Source organism: Macrobrachium nipponense, chromosome 15 (genome assembly GCF_015104395.2).
Source record: "Macrobrachium nipponense isolate FS-2020 chromosome 15, ASM1510439v2, whole genome shotgun sequence".
Taxonomy (NCBI): Eukaryota; Metazoa; Arthropoda; class Malacostraca; order Decapoda; family Palaemonidae; genus Macrobrachium; species Macrobrachium nipponense.
The window spans coordinates 30679434-30699029 of NC_087208.1; the positions used below are offsets into that span (position 1 = coordinate 30679434).

General features: G+C 41.1%; 1 protein-coding gene and 1 long non-coding RNA gene across 3 annotated transcripts in view; one reads left to right on the top strand and one right to left on the bottom strand.

Annotated features, from left to right (window-relative positions):
• LOC135227066 (uncharacterized) overlaps positions 1-19596 on the top strand; it is a 116310-nt gene that overhangs the window by 63837 nt on the left and 32877 nt on the right. The window lies entirely within an intron of this gene.
• LOC135227067 (uncharacterized) lies at positions 5322-12913 on the bottom strand. Its single transcript, XR_010317338.1, has 3 exons — positions 12868-12913; positions 10202-10281; positions 5322-5407 (listed from the first exon to the last, which is right to left on the bottom strand). It is a non-coding gene; the product is annotated as an uncharacterized LOC135227067 (long non-coding RNA).

The following is a 19596-nucleotide window of genomic DNA, read 5'->3' on the forward strand; positions in this document are numbered from 1 at the left end:
GCTGGGATACCTGTTGAATTGGAACAGCTTGTAGCACAGGATGCTGTTGCGGGACTTGGAAGGTAGGAACTTCCTTTGCCTCTTCTTAGCCCTAAAACTGGAGGAAGAAGACTCTGATTTCCTTTTGAAAGGGATTCCCCAACGCAACCTGATGCTTTGGTTAAGACGTGATGCCTCGCTCTGAACCTCGGATACTGCTGAGCTGGGAAGAGATCTGCACCCCAGATTGAGGAAGCTAGAAGCTTGTTGGGTTCGTGCCTTATCGTCGCCTCAGCCAGAACATGCTTCCTGCAATTTCTCTAAGCAATCGCAAAAGTCGTACAAGTCACATTGCATGCTTAAAAGTAACGACTTCGCAATGACCTTAAACAGCAGCTCCTGAGCGTACTCCCGAGCCGCCGTCTCTGTCATCACTAGGGAGTTAAATTGAGACTTGCGGAGACGTGTCTTAGCGTCAAATTCGGCTTGGATCAATGCGTCTGACAGCCTAGGAAGGCGTTCACTAAACAAGGTGATTGCACAATCTGGCTTCAGCTTGCCTACCGAGAACGTAGCTGGCAAAATCCTCCCACAAATCCTCCCTACCTGGGAGTAGTAAAGATGTGGGATCTGTCCTCCCTAAGCTGGGGCATGGGCTCTTCTCGAGTCACTGCCTGAGTGTTAGTTCTGCTACCTTGATGTAAAAGGTAAGGGGTTGCCGACATCAGTTGTAAACATGGTGAAAGGACTTTTAAAAAAGCTGTTATTCTAGTATTTGAGCAGTCCCACTCTTCTAGGTTCCGTACCCTGTTTGCTGAGCCTGATCTCTAGAAAGGATAACAGTCTCCTTGGGGACCTTATCCTCTCTAACCAGAGCTGCCTCCGTAAGCCTAACATAGCCGATAAATGTAGGCTGTAAACCTTCGGGGAAAAAACTCGAAATCCTCGAGCCTACGTGTGCCGCAACCTTCTATAGTCAACATCCCATTGACAAACGGAGCGAAGTTAGCCACCCTCCAGGGATTACCGGGGTGGAAGGGAGGGAGCGTGGACCCGTCAGGCATGCTCTGAGCTTGCATCAAGCTACTAGAAGGGGCCGAAACTGCCGACTCCTGTCTGAGACCTGCAATCAGGGAGTCCTGAGCACCTAACCTGCTAAACACGTTCTTCAAACCTTGCTGCAACTGAGCTGAGTAAACTACCAAGGCTACTGACCTGATTTAGAATATTTGTGTTGAACTGGTCTTGGTCAACGGAAGAGAATCATCCTGTCCCTCTTGCGGTACCTTATGAGGTATCCGGTCCCTAGAGGTTAATGGAATGGGACTGGTAGGGCAATAGGAAGAATTTCCTCCTTGAGACCTTGGGATTGAAGGTTTGGGAAATGACTTTATTTTAGTTTTAATATGTGAATGAACCTCTGGTGACTGCCCAGGCTTGGCATAGTCTCTGATCTGCCTTTAAGCAAGGTTTTACCCGCAGGTTTTTTCTTTAGTTTAGGAAATCACAGAGAAGGAGTGCAACCTGGGAGGGGCAAAACAAATCCTGTGAAACCCATGAAGGAATTGGAAGTAGAAGAGGAGGAAGAATCAGAGTCACTCAAGGAAAGATCCCGGTGACTAACTAAGCTAGCCATCATTAACACTGTTACCTGTACCCGTGCCTAGTGTAACGGGCAAATCCTCAACCACTTCAAGTGAGACTTCCTCTAGTCCAAGTCCGGCAATTCCACTCTTGCTGTTCAATAACTGAGTCTTGTATTGATTTGATAATTGGTGCCGCTACTTTTGGATTGACGTATCCGGCAGATTTTCCGGCTGGGAAGAGCAAAGTCGCCATATCTCGGGACAGAATATACGGCTTAGCCTTCCCTACGTTCCGTACCAAACCCTCCAACCCAGATCTTGAGGGCGGAGAGTGCAGCATCCTTAATAGACTGCTTCGCTGTAATGCAAGGGAATGTGTCAATACCAAGTAAATTCCTGAACATTATTCTATAATTATTGATTAAACAATATAATTTAATTTAAAGAAATTTTAATTGATCATTTATTTCATCTCATTTCAATATTTTTTTTTTTATTTTTTATTTTTTTATACAATAAACATAGAATCACAGTGCGGCAACTTACCGAAGAGGTAGCCCTGATGTACCAAGTCGTAGCAGGCAAAACAGTTTTCATGATGCCAGACCACGGAATCAGGAAGCAGCACTGCACAGGGGGCGTGGCCCCGACAAACGTCATGGCCGCACGGATCTTGCAGAGCAGCACTACAGCCGGCAACCAGACACTGAGAGGCCTGTAAGTGCAATAATATATAAGAACAATTGCACACACTTAATAGGATAATGAAATATATTTCGTTTCTTTTTTTCTTTTTTAAGTGCAATAATATATAAGAACAATTGCACACACTTAATATGATAATATATATTTCTTTTTTTTTTTTTTTTTTTTTCTTTGTGCCGGAGCATTCCGGGCTATAAAGAAAAGAAAGGGTATAAATATATTCATATGTTAAACGTCCCGGGGACTGTGTAAGGAAAAAAGAAAAAAAACCACCCGGAGTTGTATACCCGGAGCTGTATGACCCGGAGAGGGGGTACACGAAGCACCCGGGACGGCCACATGAACTGCAAGTTCCGTGGCAAGAAAAATAAAAATAAAAATAAAGATAAAGATAAAAATAATGATAATAAAAACTAAAATAACAAAATATACTATCTCCGGCCTACGGAGAGTATCTTTCCGTAAACACCAACCTCAATGACTCCTGGGAGCGGCCGGAATCTAACCCGCCTTATGCGGAGAGGGAATGTTTAGGCGGATGGATGTAAGCTCCGGAGTGAAAGAAGCAGAGCGCAACAGTCCACGGAAGCCGAGGCTGAAACGCAGTGCGACTAACAACTCCGGAGGCGGTCAGCTAAGAAGCGACACTCCCCAGCCCAAGGTTTCCTGGGGAGACCCACTACACCTCCCCCTCAGCTGGTGGGACGGCCGTCAGCGACAAACAACGAGAGCGGCACCCAACTACGGGCGGGGAGTCCACGAGAGGGGGAGGGAGGGAGGGCTGAAGGTTGGGGACGATCACGTGACCAGCGATTCCCCGCGAATAAGGATCACGAGGAAAACGCAGGCAAAGCCTATGAAGGCTAGCTGCCGACCGAACACCCAAATATACATAGACAAAATAAAATCAATTACTTAAAGCTAAGGGAAAAACATGCTTTAACAGGGGTAATGAAAATAAGGGGCGAAAAATATAAAACGCAATGGAGGCCACTCGGTGAGAGTGGGTGCAACAAGGAAAAAAATACTTGCTCACCGACAAAACGAAAACAAACGGTAAGCTGACGAAAAGAAAAAGGGGGAATTCTTGAATGGAAAATACCAAACTAGAAGGGGGAAAAGGGGGAAGGGGGGAACGATAGATAAACAATGAAGCAACGAAACAAAGAAACGTGCACGAACGCCGACCCCCTTGAAAACAGGAAATCATGAACATAATAAACGTAGATCAAACAAGATCGAAAAAGTAACTGCCACCCAGATATAATAAAATAAATACTGAAACAAAATATATACTGAAATACCATAAGTTACGAGTATATAAATATAAATATATAGGTACTGATTACTGAAAGAAGCCCGCTCGAAATTGGTACAAAACAAGGGAACGAGGTAATGGCGGCTCGCTACCGCTCGTTACGGGAGGAGACGCCTAACCAAAATCCTAAATAAGGGCAAAACGAAAGGCAAAATCACTCCCTAAATACAGAAAAAGGGCGAACCAGTACTTAACTTGGGTGAAGAGGCAGATTGACGATCCATTAACGAAAAAGAATAACGAAACCAATAAAAAGAACAGATAGCTATAAAAAAGCGTGCAACGCTGGGAGGCTATCGATAAGAATGACGCCGCAGTCCCCTTCAACAGGGTAGCTGGGTGTGACCTATAGGTCGGCTCCCCGTTTTCAGGGTCTTTTGATGAGGAAAAGGCTAATTGGAGGGGTTACTGTGGTGTTTTGTTTTAACACTCGCCCCAGTTCTATAACCGACACCTTTTATTTAGGTGAGCGAGTCAGAGACTTCTGACATGTCCATTTAGCAGTCTCTGGTATCATAGCAATATTTTACTAGAAATAGTGCTAAAGAGACACATTTCACTGGGCGACACGGCTTCCTCGCCCAGCAAAATAGATTTTTCCTACGTCAAAATCCCTTATTTGGTCCTTTTTATGTCACCTCCTCCTAAACCCCTCCACTTCCTACTGGGGATTAACTTGGACCAAATCCAGAAGTTTTGTGCATGAACAGTTTATCCATGATTCAGCAGTTCAAGTTTGAATGTGGCGGTGACAAATGCCTTTTCCCTCGTTTTGGAAGCCAGCTTAATGTTTGAAGAGAAAAACAATCTGGATAATCTGAGAAGGGCTACTGAGACTTTTATGTTTGAAGGAATTACCTATTGTTGAATAGTTTTATGAAAGACCTGTGCCAATATTACAATTATTAACAAGCAGTAAATCACTGTAACACTGAGCTGATCTATGTAAAAATGGTACGGATATAGTTATGGCAGTGTACAGATGGCCCTTGAATTGCTCATGGAATTAATTTCAGGACTCCTATACTATATCTCAAAATTTTAGTTTCATATTCTTTATTCAAACAAGCATAATGCAGTGGAAAGGGTTATTTATTTATAAGCATACATAACATAGCATCATCTTTGTTACAAAATACTGTATTATTATTATAACTTCATGATATCAGCCGGTCAGTGAATATCTCACTGGATTATGGGTGTTTTTTTTACAATACCCGTACTCATGGAACTATGGTTTGAATAATGGAGGAGGCTTGTATATGTGGGTTTTTATATTTTTTGGCCTTAATTTCACAACTTGTTTTTAAAAATATAGGAATGAGCTTTCTAACTCATATACAAGACCTTACTTCTAATTTAGGACATGAAAATGCAAGACAGAAATAAATCTTACATCTAATTTTTGAAGACTGGAATCTCAGACAATTTTTTTACACATCCAAAATATGCATGAGTTCTTTGTATAAATTCTTATATAGTCCACTTTTTTCATGTAAGTTAGGTTTATGCATAATTTCTCACAAATATTAAGATTGAAGACCTACTGAAAATAATGTCATGCTGTTGGAATTATTCCAGCACTATACTCTAATTGTAACAGCCACCTATTAAAAGTTGAACAAGGAAACAAAAAATTATACTTACCGAAGGAAGGTAGGATAAATCAAGGTTCAAAAAATAATTTGCATAATCCATGGTAGAGGAGCTATACAGCACATTTATTTTTAACCCTGTTTCTAGCATTTCTAAAACCTTAGCAGCACTTCCAGGACTTATTTGAGTTGGTTCCTTTCCTGCTACTATTTGTGACAAGTACCTGAAAAGGTAAGATGTTAAGCTATAAATCTTCATCTAAAATTATAGGAAACAATTATATCAATGAAAGAACACAAAATGTACCTTTTCATTGACAAATAAGAAACCCTTCTTTAAAACAGATTTCTGCCCATTGATTTCATCAATTTGGAAATGTCTCTTTGATCATGGAATTATAATGTTTTTTTATGTGCTACTGTATTTACAAGAGCATCTCTCATTATTTAATATGCTATACTCAAGAAATGGCATTTTCTTAAACCAAGAAAATATAGAAGATCAGTTAAATTAGATACCAGCTCATAGTTTTAAGTTTCAATCATTTATAATTTTTTATAGGATTTAGAAGTTTACAAATAAAAATACTATGTAATAGAAAATTTTAATCAGTACCAGGAAATCTACAGGTCTGTAGCTATACCTCTAGATAGGTTACTTTTTCCCTGTCACACCTAGGGGTGTGTACCCTATCATCATAGGATATCTCCTCTGATGAACAGCATACTGAACTTATGTCATCATAGGGGATCTCCTCATAGGACGTCTTCTCTGTTGAAAATGCATGTTCCTTTGGCAGTGCGAGGACATCTCTGTCTACAGTGCAATTCGTTTGACAGTGCACAAGTTGACAGTAGGATATTTAGAATGTATCTGCATAGAACATATTATCGTAGGACATCCCCTTGGGTTACCCTATTGTCTCTACTGTCTGCTTAGAGAAGACCCATGTTAGACCTCTTCACTTTCCAGTTCAACAGGAAGCTAGAGGACTACTGTTCATGGTCCCAGTTCTGTTCGCTGGGGCAGAGGACTCCCTTCTGCATACTGAGAACAACCTGGAAGGTTATGCATTCCCTCTGTTCTTACTGTAATGGGTTCCAAAGTCTGAGGATGACCGTAGTAGCTCCTTCCGACCCCAAGCCAAATGGTTCCAGGATCTTTATCTCTTCTCTCAGCAATGCTGAGAGAGATTCCAACAACCCTCTCCACCAACCTCATGTGGAGAGATTAACCGACCATTCAGTAATGAGACTTTATTTCTTTCATGTCTGGAGTATGTCCAGTTATCTCTGTCAAGTGAGAGATCTTTCTTGCTGAACAACGACTCAGATGTAAGGCTACTTCAGAGGATCTTTGCTAGCTGTATACATGATGAATCATCTGCTGTGACTGGTGTCATTGAAGAGATTTCTCTCCACTCAAAAGTTTCTATTCAGTAGATAAAGTTCTTCTGGATCTTTTTCAGAAGAGGAAATTCTTTCTATTCATACTGGCAAGGGCTACAGGGCTTCCTTATGATTATGTTCTTCATCTGAAAGATATGAACATCACTTTGCCCTGGGAATTCTCTATACGGTTCCAGAGCTTTGAGCAGTCTTGATCACCTATAGAACTCAGACTTCCTACATGGAACCTTACTCTGATACTGAGTAGTCTCACTTGAGCTCCATTTTAGCCCATGCATCAATCCTCTTACAGGAAACACTTTGAAACAGTTTTCCTTCTGACTTTGACTTCCATGGAAGAGTTGGAGAGCTCCATGGTCAAGATTATAACAAACTCTCTAGGGGTTGGGGTCAAAGCTTTTGAACTTGTCCCAGAATTCGTGGCTAAGACCCAGATTCCCTTGGTTCACTATGACAGATTTGCCTCCATTTCCACTCCTTACGGTGTGGAGTTTGTTATCAGCAACCTTCAAGAGTTCTGCTTTGCCCTGTCAGAGCACTGCATTGTTATCTAAACGAATCATCACCTGGAGCCTAGGTGTCATAGACTTTATGTTAACACAGGCCAGGCCAAGAAAGAGGTATCCTAGAATACCCTTTTCTTTAACTTATATGTGATTAGGCAAGCCTACTCCTCATCGTCAATTCTGTCACCAACTCTGTGCATGCAGAAGCGCAAGACATCAGAGGAATAGGTTCCTCCCTGGCGCTTAAGAAGAACTTATCTGTTCATAGGATTTTGAATGCTGGTTTTTCCTGACTGTGTCAAACCACTTTAACTTCTTCTACCTGAAGGATGATGCCCACTGATCCTTGGTCCAGCGATGGCTGATCAATAGTAACTCATCCAGCACCCTGGCAGGACAATTTGTATCTTGCCTAAGATGTTTGTGTGGAGGAGAGAATGAGTGAGATGACTGGTCTCTTTCCTTTCCATTTTCCCCATTCTTCAATACCAACAGGCGGTTTGAAGAATAGACTCATCATTCGCTGGAACTGGCTTGATGCAGGCGAATGCTGCAGCCATACTTAAAGCACTTTTCAGGTGCCATAGAACATACAAATCTTTGCTTCTCAATAGTTTCAACTCCTCTCTCCAGCAAGGGGAATGAGGTTAGTGACAAAACCAGTTTCTTGTGGATAACATGGTTTGTTGCTTGAACAGATATATAGTTCTTTTCGACTTCTGTATATGCAGTGAATCTGGACATGTTTCATTGTATTTACACCCAGTGGACTGGGTGTTAGATATCCACATATCTAGCATCTCATAGACTTAGGTCCTCTTCTTTAGAATTCTCATTTCTAAGAATGATCAGTGGTGCCGAACCTTCACTCAGTTCAGGATTCTCATACTTCCTCCAAGAAGTGAGTCTGTCTGTCCTACTGTTAAGACTGAAGGTTTGTTTCTTCTGCGTATGAACAAATGACAAACTTTTAGTTAATTCTAAATATTTTTCACAGCTAACAAACCTGAGGTCTTAACATTGACTGCCCATCTCTAGCCACCCTTCTTGTGTTTCATCCTGGGTTGGAAGAAAGACTGATGCGTCACCAGGTTCAATCATCGTCTCTGACTTGCTTCCACCTCAACTGTGTGCATCTGATGCCAGATGCCACAGATTCCTTGCATTTACAATTTTTAATTGTTTGACAGTTTTCCAGCTGGTGCCAGAAGATTTATCCTACTGTTAAGACCTCAGGTTTGTTAGCTATGAAAAGTACAAATTAATAAAAAAAATTTGTCATATTTAAAGCTACAATAAATTCTGTTACTTATTATATTCACGTAAATCTGAAATTAATCTTTCTAAACTAGTATAGAGTCAACAAGAGGTAAAAAAATGTTTTCCAATTGTGGGGATGTCAACCATCAGCCATACCTTAATGATATGGGTACATACCCATCTCTTGTATTTTTAACCTTGCAACAAATAACACATTTACTATCCCAGGTACTTTGATTGTTTGATTTATAAAGATTTTTGGCATTATGCCAGCCCACTGGGGCATCTAAATGTGTACAGGAGGAAACACTCACGGTTGCACTATGAAACAATTGTTTGGACAGGTGGACAGTAAGATGGAAGAAAGAGAATATGAATGGAGTACAGTAAAAGGAATGAAAGTAGTTGCTGCTAGGGGCCAAAGGGATGCTGCAAAGAACCTCCAGTTAATGCTACATTGCACCAAAGAGGTGTACTGACTGACTAACCCCCTACAGGGTATCCCAGGTACTATTGCTTTCTTCCTGATGCTTAGTACTTTCATTTTTATTTATTCTTTGCAATTCATTTTAATTCTTTTCTACCAATTATAATTTTGATATTAATTTTTGCTTCTAACTTTTCTTTGGCTTATAATCATGCAAGGCTTCATCTTTCATGCAAGTATGGTATATTATTTAAAGTACTACTATGCCATCTATTTTTTCTTGTTTTCCTTATATTTTTACTTTGGTTGGCTTCATTCAATTAACTTTTCTTTTACATGGCTGCAGTGATAAGTTTTGTCTGTTACTGCCTCCTTATCTGTATTTTATGTTTGCAGTTAGCACTAACTAGGTAATGATCATTTACTAATTAGCATATTAGTGATTCTTAGTTTCTCTTGCTGCATAATGTATCTTGCATCTGTACTGCTCTGGTTTATGCTTTTTCATATTTTACTTTGTTTTCTTTGTTTAATGAACTCATTCCTAGCACAGAACATTAGTATTCTATTTATGCTTAAATTACATTTTTTTTTTTTTGGCTACTTATATGGTGTTGCTCTTTGCTGGCTAAAGTGTTTTGTTTGACTTATTAGTGTTAAGGAGGTCAACAAGCTTAGAAAGCTTTATTAAGTAATTCAGGTGCTTAGATTTTCTGTCCATTATTGGAAAAAAAATTGTGTATCAACTGGTCACAAAAACTACAATGTTTTCCTTGACTGAAGTTAAACTAAATTATTACAGTTTTTGGCATCTTCCCTATTCCTGTTGGCATATATTTGCCTCCATTATGCCACTCCAAAAACTCATTAAACCATATTTCAGATTGACTAGGTATCTTATCTGAAGTAATTCTCACTCTGCAATAAAAATAGAAAGTACTTGAGTTATTTTCGAAGAAAGTCCAAAATTTATTAATGCACTTTCTAACTGTCTCCAAGGATTAAGCAAATATGTTATCTAACTTAATATATGGTATGCTTACTTTTTCTGAGGAAAATTAGGCACTGGACAATAACAGTAAATGCAAAGTACAGTAATACAAAAGGACATTAATTGCCCTTATTTTTGCTAAGTGAATCCATCTTGGCAAGTAATGCTAATTAAAACAATACTGATACCTGTCCAGATAACCCAGTGATACCTGAGCACTTACATTTTTGAAGAATTATAGTGAAGAAATTCTCAACATGCTGAACAACAAAGGTGAGTAATACTTAGTTGAAGATCACTAAAGATGAAGCTTATTTCATTAAGATAAACTCGTGTAGTAATACCTATATACATACTTAAAACACACTACAAGGAAGCAACATAACATTAACCTCAAATACCCAAAACAATATTGAAACCTTACATGTATATCTCACTGTAATTTGGATCATCTGGTGATGAACCTTGATAATGGTCTTCAAACAATGCTGCATACTTCAGTGCCTGAAAAATACAAATTTGTGTGAAAACAAGAAAAAGAAAAGTACAGGAAATGAAAGTTATAAAAATAAAAGCGCCATATAAAGCTAAAACCTAACCTCTTCCGTGACACTCACCCTATCTCATTGAATAATTGTATATGTACTTGAATGCTTTCTTTGTTTATTGTATACGGGCCGGGTCATATCATGATTATGTCACTAAATCAGTGAACACAAACTTTGAGCATGCTAACTAAACTCTGAGTTTCTGGTGCCACAAATGCATAATTTACAACTCAGTCTCATAGATCCTGATGATGCATGAATGTAGCATATGAAAGTAAATTAGTAAATTAAAATAAGTTTCATCATAACTGCATCACTACATCATAATATGCTGAGTATGCAGCTTACAGTACTGGATTGCTAAGTATGCAGCTTACAGTACTGCACTGTATATATGGTAACATACAGTAGTCTGGCCTCCATTCTCTGATATTCAGTCTTTTTCAGCATGAAAGTTCCTAGCCACTCAAAAATAAAAAAATTATATATATTGCAATCTGTAAGTTGCAATAAATATAGCAGGGTTTCATTCCAGGGTGTGCCATAAGTTGGAAAATGCTGTAGCTCAGAGCATCAGCACCTATGGTGTTTACGGTGCCATAATCCAAGTTATGGTGCTGTAACTTCAGAACATCAGCCATAACCCGGGACTGATTTTTTTATGAATATAATTGAAAAAGCCCCAATAAATATGGAATGCTGTAAGCTGAAGCTGCTGTAAACCCAAAATTATGTACAAAAAAAAAAAAATCATGCAATAGAACAGAATATGAACAGAAAGAGATATACAGTATTTTGTCATGTTCAAGATTTGATATGTAATATAAGTGTAATCAACGGAGTACAAGACAGCTGCTGTCTACACGTCCTAGAAGCACTCCATACTTCAAGAGAAAATCTCTGACTCACCATTAAGAAGGAGCCATTCCATCTGTTATGAATATCAGGAAAGCCACTAAAATGACAATAACATTTCATGAGAATGACATCACCAATCAAGACCCCTCAAGAAGAAGGGCTGAAGGAGCACACCTGCAGAATGCCTCAATCATACAGTCATTAAGATCATGGCAAAGGACCATCACTCTTCATTAATCAGTTACCTGGTACACATGGGAGAGGTGCCAGCCAATCAACAATGAGTGCCAGAGAATCACCCACATAGGATTAAAAGCCACTTCATTACTTCCACCTCTGCATAAACACGACCACAAAGTGCTTTTTAATACAGTAAATCTTTAAATCTGTTTAAGACGCTACTCTGCCAAACTGTTGTGAAATGTTAATGACCATATTTTGCATTTCCTGTTTGTATAATCTTTACTGTACATTAGCAAAATGAAAACATTCCTTAGTATATGTTTAGCTCTCCCTTTCATACATCTTTCCCCTTGTAGAAAAATGAATTATGAAAATACAGAAACTTTATTATAAATTAAACCCTGTTGATGCAGCCATAATTTTTGAGGAAACGTGCCATATCAATCATTATAACCTTACATTGGTAGCCACTGCTAAGGTATTTGCATTTTGTGCAGAGTTTCATGTTTTCAGTACTAGCTGATTCATTTTTGCATCAGTAACCTACATTACTGATGTTGTGAATTCTTGACACCCATATAGCTGAGGATCTAATTTTCCAAAACAAATCATCTACATTTCAAGTTGAATTTATATGCAGTATGCCCACATAGTTTCAGTTCCCATGAGCTGGAATAAAAATTTTAACAACTGTAGAGAGTAAGCAAAAAAAAACAAATAAAATAAATAAATAAATAAATAGTAAAAATATAAAAAAAAGACTGAAACTAGAAGACTTATTACTCCAATCAGGTTGTCAATAACCGCCACCCACCAGAGATTCTCCTATGCACAAATCTAGGAAAGCTCAAGGTACTGTATTAGTTTTAAGGCTTGTTTCTCTGCAGCACTATTGATTTTGAGATCTGGGATACAGTAAGTCAACTCTTGATTTGTTTGCTTTTGATAGGTGTTAATGCATAGGAGAATGGAGATTTGTGCAGACACTTGAAATCTTTGGCTTCTCATGCTACCTTTAAGGTCACTAGTCATTCTGTGCTTTATATAATACCTCCATCTGATTGCTAGGCACTCAGATAAAATGGCGAGGCAAGAAGCAGAGAAGCCATAACACAAGCACACACACACAGACAAACACAAAGCGAAAACGGGCAAAGAAACTGGATAGAAGGCCGAGAGAGGGCAACAGCGACTCTCACGCTTTGCCAGATCTCACAAGATTCCTTGCTTTTTTCATCTCCGATTTAACCGGATCTAGCTAGGCGCTAGAAAATGATCCTATTGTTAAGACCGAAGGTTTGTTCGCATATGAACAATAAACTTTATATACATTTAGCACCAGCTAACTTCAGCAATGAACAAAAGCAATTTTATTGCTTAAGGGATCTGGTTAAGTATTCCAATCAAAACTTCTTTGTGAGCTGACAAATGAATGATCAACAACAAAGAAAAATGAAAGAATTGTATAAGATGAAATTAAGAAGTTAGTTATCTTCTCTACCTGACTCAAAACAGGTGAGTGATCTTTGGGTTCATCTGTTCCTTTTTCCTTTTGCACGACTGTACGCCCACCAAGGACTATTAGTAGAACCTTGAAGCTGGTGGAGGTTCTCTGTCACTTTGTACCACTGATTTAAGCTGCTCTGCCTTGCTTCATTCTCTTCTTTCTGCAAATTCTGAAAAATAAAAACAAATGTTATTGTTATAATACAATTAAGTTTGTTCATACTTACCTGGCAAGATAATATATAGCTGTATTCTTCTCCGAAGTCCGACAGAATTTCAAAATTCGCGGCACGCAGTGGGCGGCCAGGTGGTAGTACCCATTCCCGCCGCTGGGAGGCGGATATCAGGAACTATTCCCATTTTCTATTCATATTTTATCAGTGCCACTGTCTCCTGAGGGGAGGTGGGTGGGCACTTTAATTGTATATATATCTGCCAGGTAAAGTTATGAACAAACTTAATTGTATTATAACAATAACATTTTGTTCATGAAACTTACCTGACAGATATATATATAGCTGAATCCCACCTTCGGATGGTGGGAAGAGACAGAATAGGATTTTTGGGAAACTAAATTAAGTAGATGATATACATCTTGGTCCTCACCTGTTAGCATAGCCGACTTCGTGATTACTGTCACAAAGTCTGCTTCTGCGTTACTAGAGTTGCCAGCGAGGTAGAGAACTGTAATGCTGGTGTGCTCTAGATGATCTGTCAACGGGGGGCGTTGACCACAACCCAATGACTAGACCATATGACCATACTTCTGAGGGCAACAAAGCTAAAAAACCACCACCTGACCTAACCTATCAAAGTTAGTTCCATAACTTCTAGGCTAAAGAAAAGGAACGCGCCTCAAGCAACCAACCCTTCAAAGTTAAAAGCACACCTATCCCTTTTCTATAGGATAGGATTCGTGTTGCTGCTGCCCCCAATAATATATCTACGGATATGTATGGTCCTAGCGACTTACAGATCTCAAATGTCGTCTTCACATCCCGTCTGGAGTGTGAGCGAACACAGAGTTGCTTCGCTAAAGCGTGGCACTCAGGATGTTACTGAGTGTCATGCCCTGTTGAAATGCTTCCGAGGCCGCGCCCTCACCTCTTGAGCATTCATATTAGAAAAAATCTCAAAATCTTTATGCAAACGTAATGAATGAGACTTCTTAAAAGAACTCCTTGACTATAATGCCAGGGTGTTCTTGGACATGAACCAGTCTGGTCTTTTACGGAACACCGCAGATTGTCCGTTGACCTCGACTTTCCATAGTTTTATCAAGATAAAACTTGAGAGACCCGACAGGGCACAGGACTCTCTAATGCCCTTGCCCAACAATTTGGTGCCATACCCTTGGTCTCCAAGCCTTCGGGTCAAGGGTTAGACAGGGTTTTCGTTCTTATCAAGAACGGAAGGCTTAGAGGACAGACCGCATATGTCCTTTAAAGCTAAAACCTCTGATGATGGCTAAAACCTCACTAACCCTCTTTGCCGTGGCTAGAGCGGTTAGAATGTTATCCTTTCTGGTCACGTGTATTAAGTTCGCAGAAAGGATAGGTTCGAAATGCTTTTGGCATCAGAAACTCAGACTACGTCTAAGTTCCATGCCGGAACCTGCGATCCAGAGAATTTCAAGATCTCCCCAGACCTCAAAGATCGTGAAGCTTTGTTGTTTGACAGAACCGAATCTCTGAGCCTAGAGGCCGTCAACAACATATTTGCATATTTCTACAATAGTTAGGACTTCTATCTTATCTCATACTTCATACGGAAAGATAGAACCATAAAGAAATTCACAGAGGTCGAGGTGGAGGAACAGTCATTTCCCTTCACTATCTCCAGAAACGGCCCCCTCCGATTGAACACTGAATAGGCAGCACTGCTTTGCCTTGGCCAAGAGACTGCCATTAATCTTGAAGATCTTATCGCTTCTCGATAGTCTGAACGCCTTCAGACTCAGAGAGGAGAGATATTAGATACTTCACTAAGTGACGATGTTAGATTACACCGGAAAAAATTCCTCCGGTCGGGAAGGGTCTTTGGGATTCTCGGGGAACGGGTCTTTGGGAAAAAAAAAAAAACAATTTCTCGAATTACCTGACCTCTGTGAATCCAACCTCTTAGAGGCCAACATGTGGCGACTAAAGCTAATCCTCTAGGATCATGAATAAGGGAACAACTTAAGAGGAAGACTCCTTCGTCTTCAATATTACGAAAAACTTAATGAAAGGACGCCCTCAGTCTCTCCTCACTTTCGACATACTTCTAAGTGAGGGATTACCTCAGACGTCAGTAGTTGTTGCCTTCGATCGAGAAGACCCGCACGGACGTGCACTAGTTAACGAACCTCTTGAGGATCGTTACGTTCCGTGCCCAAGCCCATAACCAATTCTCTCTTCTTGAGCTATGAGAGAGCTGAGAAATTATCCGAGATGATTTGGGACCACTCGATCCAAACTCACCCTTTGAGGAACTGGAGAGCCGACCAATTTGGCTTCCAATTCTTTCAGACAATGTGCCAGAACATCTGTTCCTCTGTTCGGATGTCTGGCACCCTCTCGCTATCACCCGAGGTGATCCTCAAGCCGTTGAGAGAAAATTAGAATTATTACAAGATCTTTGATGTTATTCCAATTTCTTCGTGAGGAAAAATTGTAGAGGTCTGAATTGCTGTTTTTTCAGGGAAAACAAGCTTCTCCAGCGAGGAAATGGTCCCCAGTAAACTCATCCATTCCCTCACTCAGCCTGCTTCCTTCCCTAAATAAGGCTGCACTTTGCATAAGCAGGAGAGCATTATTATAGTGCTATGCCGCGGTAGATTCGTACAGAATTCTGTTACCGTGCGGTAAACCCGCACCGAACAAGTATAAGATATATCTTGTTGAAATTTTCTAAGTAAACGGAAGGCATGTTCATTCATGATTACTAGAAATTTCCTCAACCCGAGGCTAAAATCCATGATTGTATAGGGCAGAGAGACGGTTTATTCAGCCATTCCCGCAAGGGAGAGAGACGTAACCAACCGCGCATGACACCGAGCTAGCCGGATACTGCGTAGATCATCATCACAGTAACAGCAGCCTTGTTCATCGTCTCGCACTATCTGCCTGAGTTGCCAGCTACTCCTTTTACGAAGGGATAGGTATGAAATTATCGAGCAAAAGGAAACTCTCAAGCAGGCATATTTAAACGAAACAAAATTCGCTAAATACAGAAGCTGAGTTGGTGTTGCAGTTCAATTAGAATACTTCTCGTCTAACCTGAAGAGTTGTTCTTACTCCGAAAACTCTTGGAAGGTTGAAGGGAGTGTCAAATAAATACATTAGAACAACAGTTCTTTCGGCTTCTATCCGCAGAGGTAAATACGATATGCGTATATGACTTGACCCATGCGTTAGCAAAATGACGCCAAGATAAACTACGTAAGTATTGTAGTAATTTGAACATCGAATTCTCTACTACATCTTTCCTCGACGAGGAAGAGAGAAAGAAAGGAACACGACTGTCCATCGTTCTAATGAATGAGACTTTTTAAAAGAACTCCTTGACTCTTTGCCAAGACTCTTTGCCAAGAAAAGGGAGTAATATTCGAATAGAGATCATCAAGAGAGAACCGAGGATCGAAAAGGACCGTTCAATGTTCTTATGATATTGGACATAAGACTTCCTGGATCTAGTCTACAAGTCTTTTTCTTACTCCCCGGATGAGCCTCTGAAAATGAATGAGAGCTCTTCCGAAATTTGTTAATGAGTTTATCCGCTTAAACGATAAAACGTTAAAATCTATGTCAATGAGAACTACCCCATTTATGAGGGGTCCCCCACTTAAATGACAAAACGTTTAGTATCTTGACAATGGGGAAAACGTCCTTACTTGACACTATTAGCACTTGCTAATAGGGGAAACCCCTTTAACATGACCGAAAGTCACCCAGGAATCCGAGTATATAATCTTCCCGATTCTCAGAGAAATCGAAGAAGAGGAAAGAGGGATCGAAGAAAAAATTCGGGTATGTCTCTCCGCTAACTCCGAATCCTTTTTAAAAATTTCTGTAAAGGAATGTCCCTGTGGAGGAGTCCTGAAAAAACCTCCTCTTGACGAGCGTTTAGAAAGCGTCAAGCGTCCTAAGAAACGTCCTGAACAGCAAATAAGACGCCGTTCTACACAAGTCTTTTCGCTTCGCAAAGAGGTCCTGCTAGCCATCCACCGAAGCATCCAGGCGAATGTCCACAAAAGCGTCCTCATAAGCGTCCTGCTGAGCGTCCTCAAAAGCGTCCTGCCGAGCGTCCTGGAAAGCGTCCTGCTGAGCGTCCTCAAAAAACGTCCTGCTTAGCTACGAGCGTGTCTGAGCAGAGAACACAAGTCTTCTGAACGACGTTTCAGAGAGGAACTCGTTGAGCGCCTGATGCATGCAAGGCCCGCCAAGAGGCGTCTGGCGAGCGACCTTGCCAACATCTCAATGTTATGACGAACCGCGTTTTGCGTATGACGTTGAATATTTTCAAGGGACGTCCTCATGCGAGTCTCCATGGAGAGCCGCATGCTGCTCCTGAAGTGTGTGAACACTAAAGGACGACGTATGGCTTTCGTCTTCAAGACGGGCCTTAAAGACCTTCATACCTTCTTACAAAGACAGTGGCCGCCTGTGCGACAACTTTGCGTCTTAGTAATGCAAAAGAACATCTCCAGAAACGCACTCAGCAAAGGAACGCCGAGCGTCCGAAAGACACCCTCGCAAGGTGCTTGCCGAGCGTCCTGGAGAATGACTCTACTTATAGGACGTGAGCACCTCCAAAAGCTTCCTCACGTCTAAATTGCCCTTCTTATGCCGAACCAGAGACATAAGTTGTTTGACTGTGCAAAGCAGCTTGCGGACGTCAAACTTATCAGCTTGCTTTTTCGAAGTAAAGCGAACTTACATAACGTATAAGGGCAGAGCCAGGAGAGAGGAGACGAATACTGAGTTGCTCCTCCTCCAAAAGGTGGAATCTAGAATGTCCTTGATTACCAAATTCTTTTGGAATGCTAGCGAGGTTGAAACAGCTCTAACTTCATGAGCGTTCACTCGCAGGAGGCTCAAATCACTCTTCTGGCAAGATGAATGAGCCTCCTTAATAATGTATAAATGATGTATACATGAGCGTTCACTCGCAGGAGGCTCAAATCACTCTTCTGGCAAGATGAATGAGCCTCCTTAATATGTCCCTTAGGAAAAGAGCCAGTGCATTCTTCTAAAAGGGTAAATGTGGTCTCTTTACTCTTTCATCCTCTCGTGACGAGAGAGAGGACGTGAAGCGTCCTCTTCTCTAAAGACTTCTTTAGGGGCGCGAGTCCTTCCGAGAACTCCACCCCTGTGTGGGAGGACGCCTCGGAGGACGAGAAGCAATCCTTCAAGATTCGTGCACGTGCTCGATCTTCGGCAGCCTGGGAAGCGACAACAGGACCTGCCGAAAGGAAGCCAGATCAGCATGAAAAACCCGTAACCCTCCTTCGGCTTTTGACATGCCACCCTCTCCCATGGTTTCCTAGGGAGTCTGACAGAGTGGGGTCTAGGACCCTAGAGGCGGGTTATGGGGCCGATCTGACGTTCCCTCCTAACGAGAGAGAGGACGTGAAGCGTCCTCTTCTCTAAAGCTTCTTAGAGGGCGCGAGTCCTTCCGAGAGCTCCAACCCTTGCGCGCGGGAGGACGCCTCGGAGGACGAGAAGCAATCCTTCAAGATTCGTGCACGTGCACGATCTTTAGCAGCCTGGGAAGCGTCAACAGGTTCTGCCGAAGGGACGCCAGATCGGTGGAGCCCTCCGTAAACCCTCTTGCGGCTTTTCGACATGGCCCTCTCCCTGAGTCCTGGGAGTCCGACAGAGGTCCAGGCCTAGAGGCATTATGGGGCCGATCTGACGCCCCCCTCCACAACACAAGGGGCACTACACTTCACAACACTGATTGGAGAGCGAGCACTTTAGTCTAAGATTACTTGATGTAATCCTCTAGCAGACACTTCTTCTAGGCCCGTAAGCCATACCACAGGGTTAGGCAAAATAAAATCTACAGGAGGTTAGAAGGTTCATTATTTCTAACTTCTGTTTACTGTGGAGGAAACTCCTGATTCTAACACGCTCTAAAAATGCGTACATGAATCCTACTTCTTCCGTAATCAGTCACACATTATACTAATTACATTGAACTTATGCAAAGAAAACATGTAAACGTCATATATACTAAAGCGAGTGTCTACCGAAAGTTCCGGTAGCCTCACCTTACCCATGCAGACAACAAAGTCTGAAACTAGGCTAACTAGCTTCAGACATCAAATGCAATGAAAAAATTTACGATAGCGTATGCCTAGCCACAAATCCAAGTCAATAATCGAAAGAATAATTAGGATACTTAAGCGGCTAATGAAGTTTCAAAATCCTATGGCGTAGGTCTGTAAACAGTTGTTTACCGACCGGCGACAGAAAAAATATGAATAGAAATGCGGGAATAGTTCCTGATATCCGCCTCCAGCGGCGGGAATGGGTACTACCACCTGGCCGCCCACTGCGTGTGCCGCGAATTTTGAAATTCTGTCAGACTTCGGAGAATACAGATTCTATATATATATCTTGTCAGGTAAGTTTCATGAAACAAAACAAAATTTCTGAGGTTTTTGTGTATTAGTTGTATTGATAAGTACAGTATTTTCTTAGAAAAAATATGTCTATATAAGGAAGCCACAAAAAAT